The sequence below is a fragment of the Pholis gunnellus genome (genome assembly GCF_910591455.1).
Source record: "Pholis gunnellus genome assembly, chromosome: 7".
In the NCBI taxonomy this organism is placed as follows: Eukaryota; Metazoa; Chordata; class Actinopteri; order Perciformes; family Pholidae; genus Pholis; species Pholis gunnellus.
Genome location: NC_136533.1, coordinates 13,842,147 through 13,853,379, shown reverse-complemented (window position 1 = coordinate 13,853,379; position 11,233 = coordinate 13,842,147).

Here is an 11,233-nt window from a genome sequence, read left to right as displayed (position 1 = left end):
ATTAAAATTAGATTCATATATTTATTTGACTTTAATATAGTTATTGAAAACATGCTACTTTTGAGTAAACATGTATAAGTGCTTGAGTTTACGTACTACTTTTTTGTTAATTCATACGTTCTAATGAATGTCTCAACCTGTGGTACAAGAAGTACTGTTGTTCTTGAGGATATTTCAATTCTACTTTAGTATAGTTTAAATAGTGTGGTAGCATTGTTACTGGTTCAATTGTAATATAATTATTACTTTCGCAATATACATTTCACTTAGTGTATTTCATGTAGTACTATACAGTAGCAAACATAGTCGACTGAATGTTTACTGAAATTATAACTGTCAATATGGCCAAAAAATGTGTTCACATATGTAATTGTATATCTCGATAACAATATATATTGAGATATAGAATGTTTTCTGGTAAATAAAATAATATATACTATCTATATATACTATACTAATAATCTGAATTACCAATACGGTTTTGTATAGTCTTGTGTAAATTAAATACTCAACAAATGTAAAGTACTGAGTATTTTTTTATTTAATTAAAAAGCTTTGGTGCAAAATAGTCAGATGTCCTGAGATATTTGAGATGAAATGTGTTTGTTTTTAATCAGTTTGAAAAAAAACATTTAGACGTAATTTTGTATCTGGAAATCTGACACAATATGATTCCATTGAAAGATGATAAATAATCATTAAATTATCGCCACTTCAGGATTTTTTATTTGGAGAATATGCAGTTTATAGATTATATACACAACCCCAAAAACTGGTGCAGTCTAGGTATTTTAAGATAGATCCACATCAGATAGATCCGCACACTGTGCTCGAAACATTAAACGGCAATAAAAATCGTTCTAGTGGGAAACTACTTGGGTGGACTGATCTATCATTTTTTATTCTCCTAGATATTTCTAGCATCCCATCGTACACTGGATGCGCTTTATTATTGTTTCTTATTAGTCTCGGTGTTTGCCATCAGCCCAGTCATCACAGTAGTGCCATGCAGTGCTGTATGCCAACCGAGGGCACTCAAGTCAGACATTTTTTTAAATTCTATAGGTAATGGCTTTGATGTGTTCCTCTGAATATGATCTATACATTTGTGTCTACATTTGCTGGTGAATGAAAAGTCATTAGCCCCTAGAAACAATACATTCATGATTAATTGATAATCAATAATAATGAATCTATTACTAAGTCTGAATAGTTCATTATCTGTGAGATAACATACTACTAATCTGTAAAGCATTGCTTATGTTTTGCAAGAACATTTTGTATATATTAACAAATGTTTAGCAAAACACTTGACTTACCAGTGGTGGTCATGTGCCCTATTTCACATAAATAATCAATTCAACAAGTTATCAGTGTATTCTAAGAGTGTTAGTATGAACATATTTTGAAGATCAGGTGTTTCAGAGAACAGCATGTAAGAGCTTCTTAATGTTGCTGTCCATGGTGCTGAATTCACTTTAAAGTAACTTGACTGATTTAACTCTTTGTTAGCTGTTTTTACCTTAAAAAAACAAATAATAAATGTAATTAACGCAACATTAAACACAATGCTCGGAAAGGTCACGCTTGAATACATTATAAAAATTGTTGATGAATTGTCCTCTTTCACATTATTCTTTCTCTTTCTGGTTTCATGTGTTTCTCAACGCTGAAGACAAGGGGACGGAAAAATGGGATCTAATCTCAGTAGAGCCAAGAGGAGTCTAGTACACTAATATAACAGGTAGGTAACTCATAATCAATGTCTGGTTTCATGCTGACAACAAATATATACACAAATATATACACAAATATATACTAAAACGTGCTACAAATTATATAATCAAATCGATCAAAACATTCACAATAAAGATCATTTTCAGACACCACCAGATCATAATCACACCTAACTATCACTTCTATGCCCTTAGTTAAGTCAACATCTTAAGGAACGTTTTTGTCCTTCACACAGTCTTAATAATTCAAAATAAAGCTTCCACCGTGGCCAAGGTCTGTAATTTGTTGTGACCTCTTTTCAAAATTCATTAGAGCTATCAACTTCCTGACAAGCAATTAGGTGTCATACAGTAGTCATACATTTCTCCCAAATGAAAGCTTTTGTTCACATTAGCAACACTGAGGCTCATAGTTAAAGTAAAGTACCGTTCTGCATGTTTTCAGCTCATCCCCACAAGTTAGCATCTCTACTTAATGGGGTATAAGACAGCTCACTGTTGCAAAGAATACGTCCCATTGTGTAATCTCCCAGTTACTAAATTGCTCTCCGTTTTTGAGGGATTAATGGAAGAGAAGGTAAAGAAGAGTTGAGACGGGAAATGTCTTGTTGTTAACCTGACAAGTGATGCACCGATACCGGATCGGATATCGGGCCGATATTGATTCAAAAAGCTGGATCGAATGTTTGTGAATATAGGGCCGATCTATTCAATTCAGTCCTTTGTTTATATACTCTATATATTATATACAATACAATATACGGAATTCCTGTTAAAGTTCTGACCAATTTGTTGCTACATTAAAAAGGTTTACACTTGAATTGTAATTCCTGCAAAACTTGCTATTTTGCTGGTGTAGGAGTTATTATTTAAATCTGTAAATTCATAGTTACGTACATAGGTATTTATTTGTGACATTTTGTTTTACAAAGTTTGGAAAATACATGTTTAGGTCAAACCTTACACATAAAATAAGGATCCCATTCACATCCACACAGTGAGTAATACAGCGTATTAATTAAACCCTGGTATCGGATCTGTACCTTAGTATCAGGCGTTACCCAAAGTCCAGGTATCAGTATAGATGTCGAGATGTTGGAGTTACCGGGCATAGCATCTAAATGCGCCACCATTTCCACAGCAAAAAATGAAAAGAAGAAAACGACCCAGCTCCAGTGTTGCTAGACTCTGTTGTGATTTTACTGTCAATGTCTCCATAACATTTGTTTCATTTGTTTTTATTAAAGTATTGCTATTGTTACATGCAGCTGAATTTGCCAGCAGGATTTCTACATGTTCAGTTATAGCAACAAGTATGTGTGGACTGTTAGCTATCCGTCAAAAGATCTCCATGAAAACCAGAGCAGCATGTGCTGCTGCAAATTGTTTTTGTTAATCACAATCCTGAAATACAACTAATGTTTTGGATTGACATTCACTACACCAATCAAATTAATATCATAAACCAAGTCCTTCATTCTATATGCTTCCTGAAGTTCTTGGCTTTTGAAGTTTTTTTATTACTACGGTTGCTCCGCTCCACATATTTCTTACACTGTTATGCTCCAGTGAGGAAACAGGGAAGAGTCTGGAAATCCCTGCTGCTTCCCACAGCTCACCTCTCATCAGCAACAACAGTCATTCACAACACACACTGAGCCGCGCACACACATGTACACACACACACACACACACACACAGCATAAGCACCGCAGTCTCTGTTCACTGCCATCCATCCTTCCCACATGCACAGACAGTCTCTCTCTCTCACTCACACACACACACACACTTACACACATGCATACACTCAGGGGATGAGGCAGTGAAAGGGCAGTGGGATGTACAGCTGTGATGGTGTGTCTCAGAGAGAGATCAGACTCTTTAATAAATGATGAGCTTGAGAAGGGAAGCTGTGTGTGTCTGTGTGTGTGTGTGTGTGTGTGTGTGTGTGTGTGTGTGTGTGTGTGTGTGTGTGTGCGCATTACTCTGTCATCCAGTGGCTACTATACACAGCGCCACATGACAGCAGGTGACTCAGCTGCGACATGCCAATAAACTTGTAATGTCTGTTCAAATTATAGTTTGCCATTCTATTCAATTTAACTGACTCAGTGCAACAGTTGAAATGTCTAATAATTAAACGTTTTGTCAGCTCAGCATGATCAATTCCAGGCAGAGTTGCAAAATTGGGTCAATGTTAAGGATGAGCAATCTAAATATAGAAATTAACTATATATTACTATACGCATGTGAGTGATAGTGATATCTTAGTTGTTGGTGGTGGTGGTGGTGGTGATGGAGCTTTTTTCACTGATATGAGTGTGTATGTGTGATATAACAGCAAACAGATGGAGCGTTGGGCTGTTTAGTTACAGCTCCCATTGGTATATTTTGACCTATGGCCAAGGCACATCACTAAAACATTGAATAGTGCACATACCAATAGTCTGACTTTCTACATTCTTAGCAATGGCACATGTTAAATCCTTTTATCCATTGCACTTTAAATACTATATTTTTGTTGCGTGAATTAATAAATGAAATTGTTTATATTTGTGTGAAAACCATTGAAATGGCCCACCGTTAAATAACCTCTCCCTTAGGTTATGATTACATTACAGGCACAATAACCTTGTAAAACTTTTCTTCCTATTGCATCAGGTACAGTACTGTAGAAATTCACTCCTAACTCGCAGGTTGTACTCTCTTGAACCGACCACAAAGCTTTTCTTTGCTCTCTGCTTTGTGGGCATCGGCCCCCCAACCGGAGAACTACATATCAGCTGTAAACATTACAGCAAAATAATCATTCAATTATAGTGTATACAGCACTCTGCAAAACATTTGCATTTTTATTATCTTTTTTTTTTTATTTCTCACAATTATACAATCTTGGGATTTAGCTTGTCAAACTATGATAATGCAGGTGTTTACAAGCATTAATATAATATGCAATACTGTTCATTTCCTGAAAAGTTTAGGTTTCTGCAAAGCATAAACAAAGAAATAGAAGGACGGAGCCCACAGATTTATAGTCTGTTCTTCAACTCCAATTTCAAACAACGGACATATTGAACTACATACAGTAGATGTACATTGTATTGTTACACTGTATTGTTTTGTTGTGGGGGGTTTTTGTTCCCCTATAACCTACAAAGTGATAAATATGGATCACTTTTATGATCAATATATGAGATACACTAACACAAGACAAAAAATAAACGACAACTTATATACAAAATACGTACATGTTTTCTTCCCAACACATACTGCCCATCCCTTTTTGAAAATACCAATAACAGAGGTTTTTCTTATTACTAAAGTCAACGTTTCAATACAATAGCTTGAACTTGTTGTGCTGCAGTGGGAACAATTAGTCTCCCAATTATGATGACCACAAATGTGGGAGAGGGAATTAAAAGTTAATTCTGATAATTAGTAAAGAATGGCCACAGTAAACACCACCTAACCTGAATCAACCAACATTATTTCTACTTAGGAGTCTTGTGTCTCTGTCTAAACAAGTCTATTTATTGTTCCGCCTGTCTGAGATTGTCAATACTCTCCATTAGTCTCTACCTGTCCATTGCGATGCTCTGTAAACCTCACGTATCGACTGCAGTGACGACAGATTGGTGGGGTGTGAACATGAATTAAGTAGGATGCAGCAGCACCCGCGCAATGAAGAGGTTGACTGATGCTACATGATGACTCCCAGGGTCATTACATGACTGTTAAGTTGATAGATGCCATCCACAGAGAGGTAATTTTCCTTCTTGACAGGCCCGCCGCCCTCTACAGTGATGGAATGTGGATCTGACGAATGCCTTCACACAACCCTGGTCTGTTTTTAGGTTGAGCAGCCATTTTTAATCAGGCCATGTCATATGAGCTGTGGACCACCAAAACTCTGAGAAAACCCACTGTGAAGTCGATGAAGACAAAGACAACTGACTGAAACTCAACGGGCAGCCATAACAGATACAACTAGGGTTGCAAATAACGATTATTTCTTTAATTCTATATATTAATCTCTCAATTTGTGTATAAAATGACCCGACAAAATAAGAGAACATATGAAAATCCTCATAATTCAGATGCTGGAGCCAGCAGTTGTTAACATTGTTTGTTATAAAATTAAACGAATCATGACATTTAATAATGTATTCATTTTCCATCAATGTAGCAGTTAAAGAATAGTTCTCATGGTCCAGGTCATTTTGGAGGTCTCGCTGTAGTAAAGTGTACTGAGTAAAATAGTCCACAATGCGGAGTAATCCCATTGTAGACTTTGCGTGGAGCTCAAAGGTTAGAAGCTCTTAGTGTAGAATCCCTTTGGAGTACACACTGTACATGAGAGCACAGTTTAGTCTGTCTGCACCTGAAGCACACCTCTTCTTTTTCAGGTTAATTCAATTTTCATTGTAAATGTACTTCTTTATCCATCACAGCATGTGGATGGCACGCTACAAAACGTGGAGCTGCAGTTCTTTTGTCAAGCAAAGATCACTGATTGTGCGGTTAAATCTTTTCAATTTCAGCTGTCTGTAAGGTCAAGAAAATCAATTTCTATGTTTCTAATATGATAAGGCCCTTGCCCTTTGAACCTAATGCAGGTCACGAAATGGACTGACTAATCAATACAGGAAAGGTTGGTTTCTGTCTGACTGTGTGAACGGACCATATAGTCAATAGTCATCAGAGATCAGAGGAGCTGATTATTATTTTGATTGGTAATTGGCAACAAAGGCACTTTAACCCGAGGTTGCCATCGACACCCTCCTCAGATATTTTTATTTAACATTTCTGAAGTCTTTTTTCAGTGATTTTTTTACCATGCGGCTTGGTGTGCTTTAAAAAGGACCGAGGGATGTGCATCATGTCTCGCTGGATGTTTGGCTGTTGTGTTTTGTCCTATTTATGGATCATCAGTCTTTCCTGCCTAAAATGCAGTTCGTAAATAATTAATGGTCACAGCCCCTTGCAACTGTTAGACTGTCAGAAGTCCGGGACACCATGCACACACACACACACACACACATGCATGTAATTAATATGTGAGGGTCAAAGAAAAAGTAGTAAAAGTAGTACTCTTTTCACACATCTCAAAAATAATTGAATGGTACTCTACTTATTTGGCATTAGAGAGAGCGATATAGAAGGAGAGAGAGATGGAAAGAGAGCACAAAGCAATTGGATGAATTAGCTGATAAACCTCTGATAGTGTGCAGATCTAATAAGCGGTCTGTTGTTCTGTAATAACAAAGCTACTCTCAAAAAAATGAAAGAACCACTCACTCACTCAAAGAACACACACACATTAACATATAGTGTCTCCCCATACTGTGAGATTCACGTCATCGGTGCAGCTGTGGGTTCTGTCAGGTGCGTTACAGACAGATAAACAAGCACACACACACACACACACACACACACACACACACACACACACACACACATGAAAAGACATGCACAAAGAGGAAAGAAAACAGAAAAAACACCCACAGAGAGCTGGGTTGTGGGGCTATCTCTCCTCTCAGTGTACTGCGGTCCATCGACCCTGCATGGCTGCTCTCAGCTGGATACGTGTCATCCACAGCAGCCCTGCCTGTTAGGGGGAGAGCGAGGGCTGTGGAGGGTGTTAGGGAGATGGAAATAAATGGGTAGTGTGGAGTGGAGCACCAGCAAGGAGAGGGTGAGAGAGAGAGAGGATGAAGGGGCGATTTCATGGAGGAAACCGGATGAACCACGAGAAGCAAAAGGGGAGTGTGGTGATGCGTATGCAGCCTACTCACAAACTTTAGATTTGAACAAGGTCAGAGGTGAGATGGGGTTGTCTGTCAGATGTTACTCTGCATCATAGCTCCTAGGGAGAAGGGTCAGTAGTCAGCCTCCTCTTTTATCTGATCCTCTCTCCTCTTCTCCAATTGACAGTCAGGTTGTTTTCTGGCTGTTGTTTACTCACCTCATGTGTGTCCCCCATCTCTCTTTAATAGGCGTCTGTGGTGATGTTGCCATGTGCCAGCTGCCATCTGCTCTTATCCTGCTTTATTCAGGTAAGACATTTAATGCCTATATATGGTGTATGTGTGTAATTCTGCTGACCGAAACCACTTTGTGGACTAATCGATTAGTTGATTAAAACGGCAGTAAAACTGAGTTTCTCCACAAAGAATAACCAAAAAGCACCACATTATATCCTGTGTTTAGATATGTGTTCATACGTTTCTTGGAAATTCAGTCATTCAATATGAAAAAAGCAACACGTAGTAAAGATAACTAGCTCTTAACCTCTATGGTGAAAATTCACGAGTTGTCTTCAAGGCTTTGAGAGATGCAGGAGGCTATTTCGATTTCACATTATCATTTTACAGTGTCCATGATTGTCTCATGTTTGTCTTCTAGGTTTGATTTCCAGACTACACAGCCTATGAATGTGATGGTTTGTAAGCCGAACCTCAACCTTTTCTCACCTATTTGAATGCTTAAAGACTGCTTTAAGAATTTTCAGGCAACAAAGTTTCTCTGAAAAAAAAGAATATATGTTCACTCCGTGAACTAACATGATCTGAAACCAGTGCCTGAGAAACATTCATCAAACTAATGTAAGTTGTTTCATACAATATTTTACTTATTTCCCAACAAAGGGGCTCAAACATGCAAAGGTACTGTGATCCTTAAAATGCCTGCAATATATTCCTTCCTGTACTTTAGCCTGCTTGGCCTGGCAGTATTTCTGATAATAAAGAAAAAAGGGTGAAGAAGTGAAATATGTTCTGTTTCAAAGTGTGCGCTTTGCTTGCACAGTTGGTCTTGAGACAGGAAGCAGGGTTTGGGCACTTTCCAAGAAGTTATAATGAAGCAAACATTCAATTTCAGTGGACACCATGACAGCAGTGAAAAATGCTGGGAGAAATGATTTACTTCAAGAGCTGCCAATTACATTAAAGTATACTGTCAAAGTAAGGCGTGGAGTGAAACTGTTGTTAAGAGCCTCAGCTCCATAAATATACTATTTTATATGCTACAACAGACACATGCATGTGTTTTCACTTGTACACTCATGCACGCATACTCAAAACAAACACACAGCCACATTTGCTGCCTTGATGCAGTGTTGTCCTCAAAACTGAGCTCATTACAAAGTTCCCCTTTGTGTTAGTTTAAAAAGTGGCCTCTAATAATGATGTAAGTTCGTTTGAAGAGTTTATTTCCAGGAACCGCTATTTCAGTGGAATATTGGAAATCATTCAAAGGGATTCTGCCTTTTTCCCCCAATGCACAAACACACATACTATGGACACACACACACACATTGAGCATGTGTGACAGCTTGGAGAGAGGATATAAATCTTTCATAGACACCATTTATTTCCTTTCCAAAAAGAACAGGCATTAGGTTGAATTATATATTCATCAAATACATGTCAGGTAGTCTCCTGTGGGGTTTTGACAGGAAACAAGAGTGACTTTAAAAGACCATATCAGGGTACATTATACACATTTTACTGTTTTAAATGGGGTAGTAGCACTCTAATATCTTCTGTAAAATGAATTGATCATACATTCATGGTATATCCTGATTCTGTGTGTCTCCTACATGTTGACTGAACACAATAACTCAGATCTTTGTTGGTTGAGAGAGAAGGGAGACATAGAAATAGTCTGCTTTTAGGTCAACCCCCTCAGAGACGCAGAGGTGTGTGTTTGTGCATGCGTGCGAGTGTGTATGTCTCTGAGTGTGCGTGTGTGGGTGGGTGTTTGTCTGGGTTCATGTGTTTGTCTGTATGTGTGTGTGTGTGTGTGTGTGTGTCATATTACAGAGCAGAGTGGTAAAGGTATGGCAGCGGCCTGCAGAAAAATCAGAGCTGCCTGCATCTAAGAGAAGCTTTCATCCTCCTACCTGCCCACCTAAGGGGGGAGGGGGGTTACACTCTCTCTCTCACACACACACACACACACACACACACACACACACACACACACACACACATTGTTTCGGCCAGAGATGCCACCAATCAATGGAAATGTCAGGACACGCATTGTCTTGATTGATTTTCAAAGTCAAAACGTCAACTTCCAGCTTAATTCTACTGAGGACTGAAGATACTGCAAGGGAGACATGAGAAAAGAAGAAATCTGTTTCTTACTCTGGGCTTTGCTGTCTTTCCATTAGTTAAATAGTTTAAAATATATAAACACAGAGAGAAAGAGACTACAGTAAGAACAGGTTATTTATTATATCTTAAAGCTGAATCTTTAAATCCTTGGACATCTAGTATTTCATTTACATAAAGTTGTAGAACTTGCAGGAAAAGAAAGGTCAATGCAGCAGGGGCTGGGACATGCTGACTGATACCCCATTTCAACACGGTATTAACGTGCAATATATCTTGATATATCAGCCACACCACGCCTGGAGGCGATGTAGATCGCATTGTAACCGCACCTCTTACACGAGTAAATGCAATCTGTATTTTGCTATATTCTAAGACGAACAATTTACAGCCTTGCTACATGAGATTACATTTACATTTATCCAAAAGCGACATACAATTCAGATTCTATCACATTTCTACACCGTAGGCACAGCAAGTGTCTTGCTCAAGGACACATCGACCTGCGACTAGCGGAGCCGGGGATCGAATCGCCGATCCTCTGATTGAAGGACGGCCCTGCGGCCCTGCGGCCCTGCTCTCCGCTTAGCCACAGTCGCCCTGCTAGCGGCCCAGTGAGGCTGTAATACGCACAGCGGTGCTTTGAGCTGATTGTCGGCATGCTAACAGGTTCACAAAGACCATGTTAACATGCTGATGTTAAGCAGGTGTTTGCATTCTAACATTTGCAAATTTGCACAAAACACATCAGACACAGTATGCTGTAGCTACGTCTGTCTGATGTGAATATCATAGTTTTGTTGGAATTAAAAATGTGACTTGAAGATGGCGTTACATGAAAGATCAAAGTTACTTAAATTCATCCCCTGGGGACAATACGTGTCTGTATCATACAGGGACATTATCCAACTGTAGTCCATGAATCGGAACTTGAATTTGACATGTGAAATATGTGGAACGCTCCTTTAAAAATGTGTTCAGCTTAATATTTTTGCTTTGTATTGTTTTTTTTAATAGTTCCCTGAGGAACATGTACATGGAGAATGTGAACACACACACATGTCATAACACAAAGTGATAGCTTTAATTGAGTTGTAATATATGATAAGTTACATCAGCTGTTGTTGGCCTCATTGTTGTCAGTTAGCTTCTTTTATGGTAAATATGCATTCAGTCCTCACACTGTAATTATGCGGAGAAGAGGGGAGCAATAAATCTGATCACACACACACACACACACACACATACTTGCGGGTATAAACTCATGGACGAGCAGAGAATTGTTGGAACAGAGATCAGATTAGAGAAGCTTTTCTGATCTGTGGCATGAGAAGGCTGGGCTCATGTATCAACCAGCCATCTAAGCTGGCTTATCCTGAT